The 15061-nt window shown below is 45.0% G+C and overlaps 1 protein-coding gene and 1 long non-coding RNA gene across 4 annotated transcripts in view; both read right to left on the reverse strand.

Moving 5' to 3' along the window:
• LOC142584593 (glycosyltransferase 25 family member-like) overlaps positions 1-15061 on the reverse strand; it is a 438601-nt gene that overhangs the window by 170923 nt on the left and 252617 nt on the right. The gene's annotated exons all lie outside the window — the stretch shown is intronic.
• LOC142584588 (uncharacterized) lies at positions 983-2590 on the reverse strand. Of its 2 annotated transcripts, none has more exons than XR_012828820.1 (3): positions 2112-2590; positions 1875-1966; positions 983-1042 (listed from the first exon to the last, which is right to left on the reverse strand). It is a non-coding gene; the product is annotated as an uncharacterized LOC142584588 (long non-coding RNA). The 2 variants fall into 2 exon arrangements; XR_012828819.1 differs by having other exon boundaries at positions 985-1042; positions 1880-1966.

Below are 15061 nucleotides of genomic sequence, written 5' to 3' on the forward strand. Positions count from 1 at the left end.
TGCATCTTAGCTTCCCCGCTGCGTATCCCCTTTGGAACAAGCAGCGCGAGTGTTCCCTTATAAAAATTTCTAGCAACAGTTTTTAGACAGTCTATAGACTTTTGTTACTAGAACCTACCAACAGTCAATTGAAATCCTACCAGCTGTCTTTATACATCCTAACAACGCTCTAGTAACACCCTAGAAACAATTGGCCACCAACTTTCAATAGAAACATGTTCATAGGATGTCTTTAAACTTGCTACCAATTTCCTATGAACATTTGTCTTTATACACCCTAGTAACATTCTTTCAAAAGAGAAATGTTCATATATTTTCTGTTAACTTCCTACCAACCCCCTATTAACAAGCTTTCTTTATACACCGTATTAACATTCTTTCAAAAGAAAAATGTTCATATATTTTCTGTTGACTTCCTACCAATCCCCTATTAACAAGCTTTCTTTATACACCGTATTAACATTCTTTCAAAAGAAAAATGTTCATATATTTTCTGTTGACTTTCTACCAATCCCCTATTAACATTTGTCTTTATACACCCTAGTAACATCCTATCAAGAATTGGATCCTATCAAGAATTGGCTACCGTACTTCAACTGAAGCATGTTCATAGATGGTCTGTAAACGTTCTACTAACCGTCAACCAACACAAGTCTTTAGGCTCTTTAGTAACACTCTGGCAAAATTTTACTTACATGTGCTTATTTACTTGGTATTGACGTCTTACTATTCCCCTAGTAACATTTGTCCCACATACGACCTAGTAGCATAGTGTAAACATTTGTCAGTATGTGTGAACATGTTGGTAAACGGCAGTATGCAACCTAGAAGGTGCGCGTAAATGGAAAACAAATGCATGTTGGCACTGAAAGAAGTTTATTCACACGAAAATATTTACACAGAATTGTGAGAGAAGTAGTAGAGAAATTAAAAAAAATGAATAATGACTTGGTTGATTACGGCATGGCAGCTGTCGCACAATCTCTAGCAAGCATCGATTATGCAAGCTGATGTCTCAGAATGCTTGCAGAATGAACCAACCCTGCACAGAAACAAGATGGTCAGTGTTAACATCATGTTCAGGTTAGCATATCACATACATAGAACAGCTTTTTAAGGTTCACGTGAATGCTAAAATTGTGACCGACATCCCTGTTTACTTGCAGAGGAGATGGCAAGGATGGGGCACATTATTCAATGCATATCCTTTGCTGCGTTGTATTTACTACGTATCATTAAAATTAGGAAAGTGTACAAAATGGGTTTCTCTACCAATTACCTGCATAAATGAGTTACTCACTAAAAAGTTAATTACATGGTTTATTCATGGTGAAATTTGTAGCACGCACAATAGACACGGACGCAGAGAAGGTGGACACGCGAGCGCTTACTCAAAGCTGGTTATTTTTGGAAGGAATGAACGTAACAGCCCCAGCTAGCTGCACCGAGCATGTGCAAAACGTGTCATCCATTTTTATATAAACAGATGACAGAGCTTGAAGCAGTATTCAAGAATACAAATGCTTTGTCAGTGATAGCAACCAATGGCTGACTGATGCATTTTTAAGCACATATTATATGGAACGCTTCCGTAATTTGACGTGTTCGTTTATTTTTACTCGAAAACAAAATATCAGTGTCAAAAAATACCGGTTCACAATGACATAGGTTGCAGTGGTTAAACAGGTGCGAATGATTTTCTTTCACATTCGCACTTGTCTATCCAGTGCAACCTATGTCATTGTGAACCGGTTCGCTGAAAAATATGTAATTGTGAACCGTGAAGCTATACGCTCAATATTTTACTGTTTCTCATCCTGTGCAGCCAGAGTAGGAAAGAGCAAAGAATGAGTTCATGATCAGACAATATTTACCAGACCTTAGTCATTGCGAACGCTGTGAAAACGAAGGATTTGTACGCTTCGTGTTTATAGCAACTTCAAGCGAACCCCATGACGCGGGGCAGCTGAAAAAGGTAAGAAAATCGTTCTTAGAACATTTCACGTCGTTACAGTTTGCGCTATAATAACCTGCCAAAATGCGGCATTAGAAACTGAAATAAAATAACATCAAAATAATATGTTTATGAAAAATGATGGAAAAGAACATACCTTTTATTATAATTTGGAGATAAACTTCGGCGCAAAGCAGTCTTGAGGAACAGCTGTTCGCTATTTGTGCAGTTTAAAACACGGACAGTGCCAATATTAAATCACTTCACACGGCACTGCATCGCAGCTGGCAGAGAAGTTCCAGAAACGCTCACATCACGGAACGAAGAAAGCACCGTGGGCTTCGCAAACACCTTGCTGGTTGGCTTGCATCGATGAATTAGCCACAACACAGCATAAGCATAAATAGCAGCAAAAATAGCTAGATTGCTGCTACGAAACGCCACGAAACACCTACATCGCTCCGACCGTACCATGCCGGCGTCGCAAAGGAACTGATAGCGATTGCGATGGTCTTCCTCTTTGCCTCGACTCGGCCAACTGTCAAATTTGTGCACATGCGCGGGAGAGGCATGTGACATTCTTTCCATCCACCTGCTTCGCCTTGACCGCCGCGGAACTAAAGCCCCTCTTTAAGCCGAAACATGCACCCCCCCCCTCCCCCGCTACCTTGCGATGGTTGACTCACACCTAGACATTCCTCGCCTCTTGGTGAAAGCTGTGGCCGGCCTTTGTGTACGCACCCCTTTCTGGGAACTGCACTTAGAGGGAGGAATGTACCTCATGGCCGAGGTTGAAAAAAAAAAAAAACTGAGAAGGTAGCCGGCTCAATTTTGTTGGGCATTTAGGGGCTGTATAGTTTTATCTTTCGAGACAATTATTCTTCTGAAAACCGACTTTTTTCTCGAAATGTAATAAACATAGAACAATAAAATCATATTGGGTAAATTATGTGGTTATTCTATTTTGCGCAAGAGCATCCTTTAGCACTTGCTGCTTTCAAAGACAAAACATTGCTCCCTGGCGCCCAGCGGTGAAGCACATTGTAGTACTATTTTTATAGTCAAATATATGTCCGAAGCGGGGCGGCTATGACGTTAGCAGTTTTCAGACGCCCGAAGCACGGCAAAAGCATGGCCTTTGATATCCTGGCTGTTGGTATACGGAATGCCATTATTACGGATGTCATGACCCCTTGTCGGAACTCAAAATTTTGTCGCCGTGTTGTGAAGCAAGATCACTGAATGTTAAGAGTGCATAATTATTTCTTTTCGATCTGTTTTCCCACACAGCACGCTACCATCGCCATAAAGCACATCAGTTGACATAGTTACTTTGCCTTCACTTTGATGCAAGGTCCTATTTCCTTTAATATGCAGAAGCCGTCGGTAGGAGGCAGGGACGAAAGCGTGCGAATATGAACGCGTAGAAAGCTACATTTTTTTTATACTGTAAGGGTAATTTAATTATTTTTTCACAGAAAAGTGTTGCTTGCACAGAGTTGAGCTTTTCTTTCTATTCGACCTGTGCGCTTCTCAGGTCAATACACGCTCTCACTCAGCAGTAGTTGTATTTTGCAGCCTTTTGGACATTTGAGCGGCAACGTTCCAGCGCCGTGTTACCCTGAGTTTCGTTTCTTTTTCTTCTTTTTAATAAATATCGTGACGCTACTATGCTGACACGTTCCAGCTTAGGGCGTACTATTTATATCGCAGAATGCACTGACCTAATTATCTCGTTGCAAAGCTAATTACTGGCATTGCAATAGCAGTGCGTGGTAAGGGCAAATTTACGCTCGAGCCTTACACCACACCACCCGCCTGCCCGCACGCATGTGGTCGGGTGAAAATTTGCACATTTCGTAGACTGGTACACACATTTCGGTTTACACTGCATGTGCGAGCCCAGTGTATGCCAAAATTTGTGAACCAGTGGGCGAAATGTACAGTTTTCTGCACGACCGCATGCGTCACGGCTCAAGCGTAAATCGGCCTTAAATTAACCAGCCCCAAGGTCGGGATAAAGCTCTGCAACTGGTGCGCGGCCTGCACAGTAGTTCGCTATCACACCGGTCAGGTGGTGTAGCGCAAGCAAATTTTCTCGGAGTGTGCTGACGTCACCGCGCGCTCACGTAGTCCAGTAGATCCTCTAAAAGATTAGTTCTAAGAATTTACGAACATATTTCTTTAAACATTTTAGGAGCACTCCCTCAACAATTGGCTACTGACTTGGATTGGGACTATGATTTAAAACAATGAGCTTGACTCCTGAGTATGTCATATATCGGCATTAATGTGTGTTAGAAAAATTTATCAGAAACTCTCAGGTTACTTCCCATTCTAAATATTTTTTGGCAAACAGTACGAGCTGTGGACGTACTGAGGATACATGTCCTTCAAACAAAAAAATATAGTTCGATGATGTATAGTACAACATTCTTTATACAAAAGTAAGAAGGAGGTCTTTTAACGGTGTATTGAAAATATTCTTTATACAAAAGTAAGAAGAAAGTCTGTTAACAGTGTATTGAAAATATTCTTTATACAAAAGTAAGAAGGAAGTCTTTTAACGGTGTATTTAAAACATTCTTTATACAAAAGTAATAAGAAAGTCTGTTAACAGTGTATTGAAAATATTCTTTATACAAAAGTAAGAAGGAAGTCTTTTAACGGTGTATTTAAAACATTCTTTATACAAAAGTAATAAGAAAGTCTGTTAACAGTGTATTGAAAATATTCTTTATAGAAAAGTAAGAAGAAAGTCTGTTAACGGTGTATTGAAAATATTCTTTATACAAAAGTCAGAAGGAAGTATTTTGACTGTGTATGAACAAATGTTACTAGAATGTAAATGTTAATAGACTGTCAATAAAGTAAATAGAAAGTTGGTAGGAGTTCTAAAGAATGTTAACGTTCATTTTTATAAGGGTTCTTTAGTTTTCTTACTTTTCACTCATTTAAAATCAACTCAAGAAGCTGCCACCTCCGGCAGACGACCGAAACACGAAGTGTCTCTCGTTTTTTTTTTCTTCTTTGTAGCATCACTTATGCGTACGTGACTTGGTTGGCTGCTATAAATCACGCCAGCTGGCTAACAGATCACCCGCCGTCTGCATGGCTCCCCGGCTGCCTAGACATTAATGACAAAAATACAAATACATCTCATGACCCGGCAACGCGCCTCTCAAAGGGTGCCTCGAGCGACACCTGCCAGAACATAGCGCAAGAAATTCCCTGACGCTTTCCTTCTTTTCTCAGTAATCTGCCGGTCACGCGAATTAGAGCGGGGTTTGACTAGTTGGAAGAAGATGTCGCGTTACTTGCTCGATCCGCCATTGGGTCTCTTAAACGACATGCACACCACCTGTGCAAGTTTGCATGCCCATACTGTACGTCCTGTCTCTTCGCACTCCGTAAACTCAGCTCGCTCATACCGCTGAGATAAATCCGCGTATTTCATAGCTGTGCCTTGTAGCCCACGCTATCACTGCCCAAAACCCGCAATTGCTCAATTTGTGGCTCGCATCCGCTTGCTGCGACAAGTCCGCGACCATTTTAAATATTGAACGCATTCCTCTTGAACGCAATCGCTGTCGCAGCACCGCCGTCTGTCCATCATTACTCTAGCCACCGGTAATAACGTTTTATTATGCCCAACGCCAATCGAACATATCACATATGTCACAACATGTTTCTTCTTACCACAAGCTTTGTTTGCACAACTTGGAGAATTTGTTGGGTGCCGAGAAAACTTAGAAACTTTTGCAGTGTTCACTTCCGATGTAGCAACACGAAGAAGTGCACAGAATAGGCGTCATGCGCATAAACGAGCGAGTGCATCGATATCAGTGCGCGGCGTTACCCCTGCTCTCGCGGCGGTCGAAGCAAGAACACTCACCCGTGTGCGGCTTATTTCTGAGCACAAATACGTCCACGGTATCCCAAGCGCACTCTTATCGCGGTAAAGTTCATTACCCCTTTAACTGGCAACATAAGAAAAGCTTGGCCTAGAACATTCTTATTGCTCTATTTCGTCATTATTTTACTCAAATACACACTAGCTGAAATATTGGAGAGTTTGTCAACTTAATCGAGATACAGCAGGTTAAGCATATTGTTGACGAGCTGGTTGAAGGTCAACGTACGGTCAAAAACTGGGGTTTAATATTTACTTTGGCACAGTCAACGCGCGTTCTTGACATGCACCTCTAGGGGGTAAAAACTAACAGCCTGCTCAAGCAAACAAACAAAAACCGCGTCGCTGAGAATACGACCATCATGTGCGCTAAGAAAAGGAAGGAAGGAAGGAAAAAGTGGAGAAGGAAACGCAGGGAAGTTAAGCAGTTTAGCTTAACCGGTTTGCTAACCTAAATATGGGAGCGGGATGGGGGGATGAAAGATGGGGAGGAGAGAGAGAGAGCGCGCATAATACATCACACACATCGTTAGTTACAGTCCGTCACTCTTGCGCGGTACGTGACATCACTGCCACAGCCGCTTGTCCAAGCCCGTCTCCTTCATAAACCGAAGTAGTCCCTTAGTCGCCTTCAGCTGCGATGTCTTCTGTCTGCGATATGTGAAAATAGTTGCAACTGACAATGGTCTATTGTCAAGGTGCTCTAGAACGAACGCAAGGGAGTGTCTCTGAACATTATATTCAGGACAGTCGCACAGAATGTGTTCCAGCGTCTCCTCGCAAAGACAGGCATTGCAGAGAGCGTTGTCGGCCATTCCAATGCGAAATGAATAAGATTTCGCGAAGGCCACCCCTAGCCATAAGCGATAAAGCAGGGTGGACTCACTACGGCGGAGTCCAGTTGGCATACAGAGATGCATCAAAGAGGGCAGGTCGTATTGACGATTGCTCCAGTTGGTCTGGCTGCTTGGTGTGCACCATACAGAGAGCGTGATCTCGTGTGCAAGCACTCGAAGTCTGCTGGCTGCGTCGGACCGTCAAAGTGGTACGGCCTCTTCCTGTGTGTCTTCAAGAGCTGCCCGAGCGGCTTTATCGGCGTCTTCATTTCTTATGACGCTGCAGTGACTTGGTAGCCACTGAAACGTCACATGGTGTCCTTTCTCATGTGATGTATGGAGTAGGCATCTAATATGGAATACGAGCTGTTCGAATGGCCCGCGACGCAGAGCTGATAGCACAGATTGTAGGGCTGCCTTTGAGTCACTGAAAATTGACCATTGTCGAGGTGGTTCCCGATTGACGAAACAAATTGCAGCGCGAAGAGCAGCTAGTTCCGCAGACGTCGATGTCGTTGGGTGGTCAGTCCTAAAGCTGATGGTAATAGCTCTTGCTGGGACGACCACAGCACCGGACGAACACTGGATGGTTGTGGAACCATCAGTATAAATATGTATACTGTCCGCGTACCTCTCGTGCAGAAGAAGCAGAGACAGTTATTCCAGCACAGGCGACGACAGCTCAGACTTTTTCCCGATTCCTGGTATGCTGAGATAAACTATGGGGCTGATAAGACACCAAGGCGGTATCGATGGTTTAGATGCAGCGGTGAAGCCCGAGGGAAGTTTGTCGTTGTACTTGACAATAGCTTTAGAGAATCATGCTTGATGCCTGTCTGAAGGTAGTGTTGCAAGGTGGTGATAGGGGGCATGTGCAAAATGTCTGATGTCCGTTCTCAGGGCTTCCACCGCAATGTGAGTTTGCATTGGATGGTCCCGAGCAATCGCAATAGTTGCCTATTGACGTGGATCTGGGCAAACCGAGGCAAACTCTGAGTGCTTCAGATTGTGCTGCCTGCAGAACACGAATATTTGTCTTGCAGGTGTCGTTCAGTACAGGTAGACTAAATATTAAAAAAACCGAGAAAGGGAGCTCTGTAGAGTTCCAGCATCGCGTCTACTGACATCCCCTATGTCTTTCCTGTCAAGTATTCAAACAACTGGGAGGTTGGTGTCAAGCGCAGTTTCATGTAGGCCACGTGTGGGCTCGAACAGAGTTCATCTTTACACTTTTTGTGCCCAAACAAACAGGGACGAAGAATAGGGGCAACACAAGGACGCGCGCTCGTCCTTGTGTTGCCCCTATTCTTCGTCCCTGTTTGTTTGCGCACAAAAAGTGTAAAGATGAATATGTTCCAACTAGGCCGACTCGCAGTTATGCTCGAACAGAGGTCTCGGTCGATGATTACGCCAAGAAATCCGCGGGTTCTAACATATGAAATGGTCCACCCATTGATTGAGATGACATAAGGCGTCATTTGTTTGCGAGTAAATGACACTAGTGCGCATTTTTCTGGTGATATGCTGAGACCTTGTTTACACAAGTAGCTCGCTGTCAATGTAGCCGCTCTTTGAAGCCGTGCACGTATCTGAGGACGTGTAACTGCCGAAGTCCAGACACAGATGTCGTCAGCGTATATTGAAATTTTGGTGGTAGTTGGCAAGTATTCAGCAAGTCCAATAAGAGCGAGGTTTAATAGCGTCGGGCTGAGCGCACCGCCTTGAGGAACGCCCCTGCTGGTATAGCGTCGCGTAGTTGGGCCATCGTCAGTTAACACATAGAATGATCCTGCAGAAGGGTAACTTGCAATCTACAAAAAGACTCGACCACCTAGGCCAACCGTCACAAGAGCATCGAGAATGCCCTCATGTAATACGTTATCGTATGCCCCTTTCACATCTAAGAATAAAGCTGCAGATAAATGCTTACGGAACCTTTCGTGCTGGACATATGAAACGAGATAAACTACATTGTCGATGGAAGAGCGGTCACGTCGGAAACCAGCCAAGGAATTCGGATAAATCTTGTAGTCTTCAAGATACCATTCCAGGCGGCCACACAGCTGGCCAGCGCGATTGCGCGGTAAGGGGTAAGCTCTAGCTGGGATTTGCCCTGCTTCAAGAGTAGCACCAGGCGGCTCACTTTCCATTCGTCAGGAAGATTTCCCTCCTGCCATGAGGTGCTGTAAAGACTCAACAATGCTATCCGTGCGGATTCTCGGAGATAGCACAAGGCTCGGTATGATATACCATCTGGACCCAAAGATGATGAGCGCCTGCAGAGAGCTAGTGCCGCCTCGAGCTCCTCCACTCTAAAAGGAAGGTCCACGCGGCATTCACGGGAGTGGGGGACGTCATCACGGGCTGGAGGATCTGGAAGAGTCGCTTGGTCTGCCATCCGCGCACAAAAGTCTTCTGCCACATCAATGTCTTGCCGCCCTTGGAAAAGCGCGAGCGCCTTGAATGGAAAACGCTGTTTCGGAAGGCAACGCAGACCTTGCACCGTTTTCCAAATGTGAGACAGCGGCTTGCGGGGATCGAGTGTTTGGCAAAATGTTGCCGAACGTTCCGACGCTAATCTATCCATTCTACGCTGAATCTTCTTTTGCATCCTCCTGGCTGCCCTAAGGTCATGGATTGATTTTGTACGCCGATATCGACGTTCCACCCGGCGACGAAGTGCTCGAAGTCGCTCTAATTCTATGTCGAAGTCGTTTCGCGTGAAAGAGATCGTCAGCATGCGAGTAGCGTTTTGCGTCGTATTTTTAATTGCTTGCTCTAACCGAGAGGGTAGGCCCTCGCGACAGGCATCTTCTATATCGGATTTGCAGTTGGCCCATATTGAATCGTCCGAATGGTATTCCGTGGGCCAAATCTAGGCGACAAGCCTTTGATGTTCAGATAGGTGAGAATGTTATCACTCCCATGTGTCTCAATATCTGGAAACCACTTCACATATCTGGCGAGAGAATTGGAAACGAAAGCAAGGTCGAGGCAGCTGCCGTATGTCATGCCTCGAAGAAAGGTGGGGCTACCATCGTTCATGAGGGTAAGGCCATAGTTGTGAGCGATGCTTGCTAATCTTCGTCCTCTTGCATTTGTCCTTGTACTTCCCCATGCTGAACGGTGTGCACTGAAATCACCTATCATTACCCATGGGGCGGGACAAACACTCAAGATATCCGCTAATCTTTTAGTACCGAAATTGCTGGAAGGCGATATATATACGCCTATGAGAGTAAACAAGAGTTTGTTCTTTCTAACTGTGATGCATATATATTGATTGTCGTCGTGGGGCGCAATTGGTTGCAAAACGTAGGTAAGTTCACGACGAAGAAAAACGATGATTTTGCTGCATGCACCATTTGTTGGTAACATGATAAATTCGTACCCTGACAGTCTGCTTGGTTTCGACAAGTTGGGCTCACAAATCGCGATGAGTGGAAACACATTGGTGTACACAAACTGACGAAAATCTGAAATTCGTGATTTTAGCCCTCTGGCATTCCACTGGATGACGGACGCTGCCATAACTTCTTTTCGGAAAGATGGGGTATGGGTAGCCATCTTTCTAGTTGAGGGATTCAAGCACTGGGCTTAAGGCGTCCAGCACTTTAAGTGCGCTTCGAGCAGACGGTGTCCCCATGTCCACTAAAATCGCTCGGATGGCCTCCATGAGGGAACGTAGCACCGAGATGACTTGACGATCTGTTTTAGGTGAATCATTCATGGCCGTAGAAGGCTCCGGTGGCGCCGCGACCTTCTCAGGTTCCTTAGCAAGGGAGCGGCTCGGTAGCGTAGGTGAGTTTTGTCATCGAAACAACTGCTGCTGCTCACGACTGACATTGTTGGGAATGCCACTGTTGAGCAGGAACATAAGCAGGTGTAAGCTGAGATGCAAAGGCTTATATTTAGATTTGTCTCGTTTTTGCAGATATTTTTGTTAGGTCAACAATATTGTTGAGCTACCAGTCAAAGGTGCACATTCTCACATTTATCATGACGTTACTCTTGCAATAAGTGTCTCAGCCGTACAGATGTGATGCCTTTTAATTATTTTTGTCGCCACCTAAACATTACATTGCCTGAGTAACGGCAGCAATTTATGAAGGAAGATCAGCGTCAAAATAAACCAGCGTTTTCCACAGTTTTGCCCCGCAATGATCAAAAGGCGATACGCGGGAGGGGGGGGGGGGGGGAATTAAACCAAATGATGTTGTAGACTAGCTTCGATCTTCGAAATTTGTCGTCATGGTGCGAGCGCAACCATCGACGATGTTCAGGTTAGTATTCATACACACACACGAAGTACAACGGGTATCAAAGCGTGCTGGTTGTGCTTTAGCAACTAGAAGGCGACACGTTGTGCCCGTCAGCTGATATCACCTTCTATTGGCATGGTACTAGACCCGCTCTTAACATTTCACTTATATACTCTAAACCCAGTTCTGAAGCCCCCAGCCACTATCCGCACACACAAAAAGAAAGCGCCTGCACCACCCCCCCTCCCCCCGCACCTCTCCACCTATTATCGCATTCCTACTGTTTAACATTTCCCCCTTTCTTATCCGGCACTCACCGATCATGCTCGTCGCCCTTACGAGAGAAGCGCGGCGCTATATGATCCCTGCAAAAACCCTGCCATGTAAAAGTAGTAACTGCAAGAAAATGCTAGAGAACAAAATATGCAAGAGCTATGACAAGCTAAGGATGGAAAATACTATAAATAACAAAGACCGCGCTGTTCACAAGCTTGTGCGGGAGTAGCGCCAATTGCACAGAGAAAACATGAGCGGCATAAGAAGCAAGCGTAACCAGATGAAAAGTGTGCGCAAGTTGACGCTTCATGTGGTAAACCAAATAACATGCGCCACAGACATCTTTGAATAGACAATAGAGTGTAAAATAAAAAAAGACGGCTTTTGCTTGGATTGGTCCAGAGTTATACTTGATTGGTAAACTACATCGCTACTTCTCGCAGATGCGGTCTGTATACATGCCGCAATATTGCCGGCCGGGTAAGCTATCCTAATGGTTCATAGCATACGGGAAAAATATCTTTGCATGTTTTCGAGGAAATTGTATTTCATTTGTGTAGTTTGTCTCCACTAAAGTGGACAACGTATTTCCGTTTTGTGCGAAGGTTTTCAGTGTTATCTTGGCAGCCACAGAAAGCATCGTCTCGTTCAGTGTGTACGTGCGAATTGTGCCTCGCAAACATATATCTTGATGCTGAAGCAAATTTCTGGCAGTAACATGATGCGAATCATAAACAAGAATAAGAAACAAGAAAATAAGCAACGGCTGCAATTAGTATCCATACGATTCTCATTAAATTCGCGCGGTTCTCTGCCAAAATACACAAAAGCCATTCTCACGTGAGTGCGTTTCCTCGTTAGTCGGCGCTCAAGCGCCAGCCACTCATGATAATGATGGCAACGGCGATTTAAACGAGCCTGTCTTTGGTGGCTGTGGACATGTATTGCAATCGTTTAGTGATGCTGTCAAAATAAAACACCTAAGATAATTTCCCGATAGACATGCAGTGGCCTTAGTATAGCCGCTTGCAGAGTCTGCTACATTGAATGTTTGAAAGACATCTCCAACCACTGTTTTCAAGGAATTCCAAGAAGCACATTCATATTCAAGGAGTTTTAATGGCCCTCGAATATGTTTTTTTTTTCAAATTCAAGGGCTTTCAAGGATTTCAAGGAGGCGTACGAAGCCTGGCTTGTTTGACAACACGCATCGTGGAATTATATATCTATAGAACTTGCACGTCTTCTTCCAGTGACTCTTCTCGTATAAGCAGGCTGCTTTCAATACTTACACCCTCTATCTTATTAAATGTACCAACCTACGGCCTGCGCAGACAGATTTGAAATTTACTGCTCAAATCTAGCCGTAAGTATCACTTTACCAGAAATAAAGCTCAATACAACACAGTGTCCTGGACACACAAGGCGGTCTTTGCAGATAATCGTTGTTGCGTGTCGTAGGACAGGAGATGGGCATGCTTCACAAGCTTTTCTGAAAGTGGGATTGCTATTCAACGGACTACATTTCCACGAACTGCTGCTCAAAATTAAGGCGTGTTTCAAAAGCCTAGAACGCTTTTCGTTCCATTTTGCTGCGTTTTGAGAAGGCGATGCTGCAATGCCCTCCAGCGTCTATAGGCTCTCCACATGCCATGCTGGTGTGGACGACATGATGTTTCCTCTCCATGGGCCCCGGGTGTTCCAACTGAAGTTTTTGAGTGATGTAGGCTTAGCCAATGATTGGTAACAATTGGCAGGTTCATTTCAGGGCATTGTCTCGGGGCGTGGACGGCCCGGCGCGGCACCATACGCGAGGTGGATCACGGGCTGCGGATTTCTGTCCTGTTCCGCTTCGCGGTGTGCGTCGTTTGTGCATCCGTCTCGTGCTTTGCTCATTAACAGTGATGAACGTTTCTGAAAGGAGGCGCTCGGGCGGAGCAATTGCTGGCATGTCATGCAAGGCTGTAGATCCGCCTACAGCCTACGACACGCTCCTCCTCCTCCTTCGCAAGCACAGTAAAGACGGGGTCCTGCAACCGCGTAAAGCGCAGCCTACACCCCGTGGCATCGTTTACAGGACACGTGCGGCTGCACATATGGCTACTTCCTATGCAACCACACTACTGCACAAACACCTCTAGATCAGAGGAACAGACTCCGTCACATTGGGAGGGCGGCGTACAAGGTATAAGACATGGACATGGATGACGTTCAACTAAGAAACATTTCGTGCTAACTTGAACATGCGCATAAGGAGTAGACTGGTTTTAATCTTTTTCTTTCTTTTTTTTTCCCATCCTTACGGAAGCTTCTTCGCGGTGTTCCAATATAACACTTGCTCCTAAAACACGCTATGGTTCTGAAACCATAGCGTGAACACAGGACCAGCGCTTTGTGCTAGTCCTGTGCTCTTCTTTGTCCGTGTGTTTTTTGGCGCTCTTAAATATGAAGGACCCGTACCAACTAGCGTGCACCCAAACCCTTCTAAGTCATCATTTATCGCCTGCGAGCAGTGTTCTAGCGCTGGTCCGGTGCTCTTCCGCGTCCGTATGTTTTTGGCTGAAAACTATGTGGCTGAAAAACAGACAGTCTTGTATGTCTGTAGTAAACTGGATAGACCATTGGCGTCTTGGCAAAAAGGGTGAAGTTACTCCTGAAGGCAGAAAACCTAGTGGCCCAGTCGGCCAACTTGCCTCTCGCAGTGATGAAATCGCGCGAAGGACGCGATGATGCCATGACGACACGCGACTGTACGTAAAAAATAGACAATTTTTTTAACTGTGAATTTACGTATATGCTTAAGAATCGCGCTCATTAATGGAATAGCTGCATTCCAAGTGCGACAAAGCGGCTACCGTGTCCACGGTAAAGTTGATTTAAACGGCTTCAATCTCATGGTCGCTGCATCACTGCGGAGTTTCGTGGTATCGTAGCCGCCAAAATAGGCTACAATTTATAGTGAATTCAGGAGGCTGATGAATGGCAAAAAGGCAGTAGCTTGCAGAAGGCCGCATATAAATAAAATGACTTTTTGGGCAGCATGGTCAAGTGGCATTATATGGTTACGACTTCTTTCGAAAATACCCCAAAATATGAACAGAGGAGGACAGAAAGTATGCATTAATTCCACTGAAGTTGTCTAAGTATGCGCAAGCATACCCACAAATTTCAGTTAGCAGACCCCCAAATTTCCAGTTCGCCCACCATTAAATTTCAAGCTTGCCCACCCCAAATTTAGTTGGCCCACCCCCAAATTTAAGTTGGCCCGCCCCCAAATTTCAGCACACCCCTAAATTTCATTTGGCCCACCCTCAAATTGCAAGTTGGCCCGCCCCAAATTTCAGTTAGCCCACCTCTTGATTTAAAGTTGGCCTACCCCCAAATTCTGTTGGCCCACCTCTAAATTTCAAGTTGTTCCAACCCCAAATTTCAGTTGGACCACCCCTAAATTACAAGTTGGCTCACCTCGAAATTTCAAGTTGGCCCGCCCCCAAATTTCAATTTGACCCGCACCTAAATTTCAAGTTGGCCCATAGCAAAATTTAAATTGGCCCAACCCCAAAATTTTAGATTGGCCTACCCCCAAACTTAAGTTGGCCCACGCCCAAATTTGAAGTTGGGCCACCGCCAAATTTTAAGTTGGCTCACCTCCAAATTTCTGTTGGCCCACCTCGACATTTCAGTTGGCCTTGCCCCAAATTTCAAGCTGACCCAGCCACAAAATTAAGTTGACACACCCCTACAATAGGCTTTCCTATACATTTTCTATGGAGCCCTGTGTATCCCAAAGGATATCCACAATCTGATCATATGGGTATTC

This window comes from Dermacentor variabilis, chromosome 1 (assembly GCF_050947875.1).
Source record: "Dermacentor variabilis isolate Ectoservices chromosome 1, ASM5094787v1, whole genome shotgun sequence".
In the NCBI taxonomy this organism is placed as follows: Eukaryota; Metazoa; Arthropoda; class Arachnida; order Ixodida; family Ixodidae; genus Dermacentor; species Dermacentor variabilis.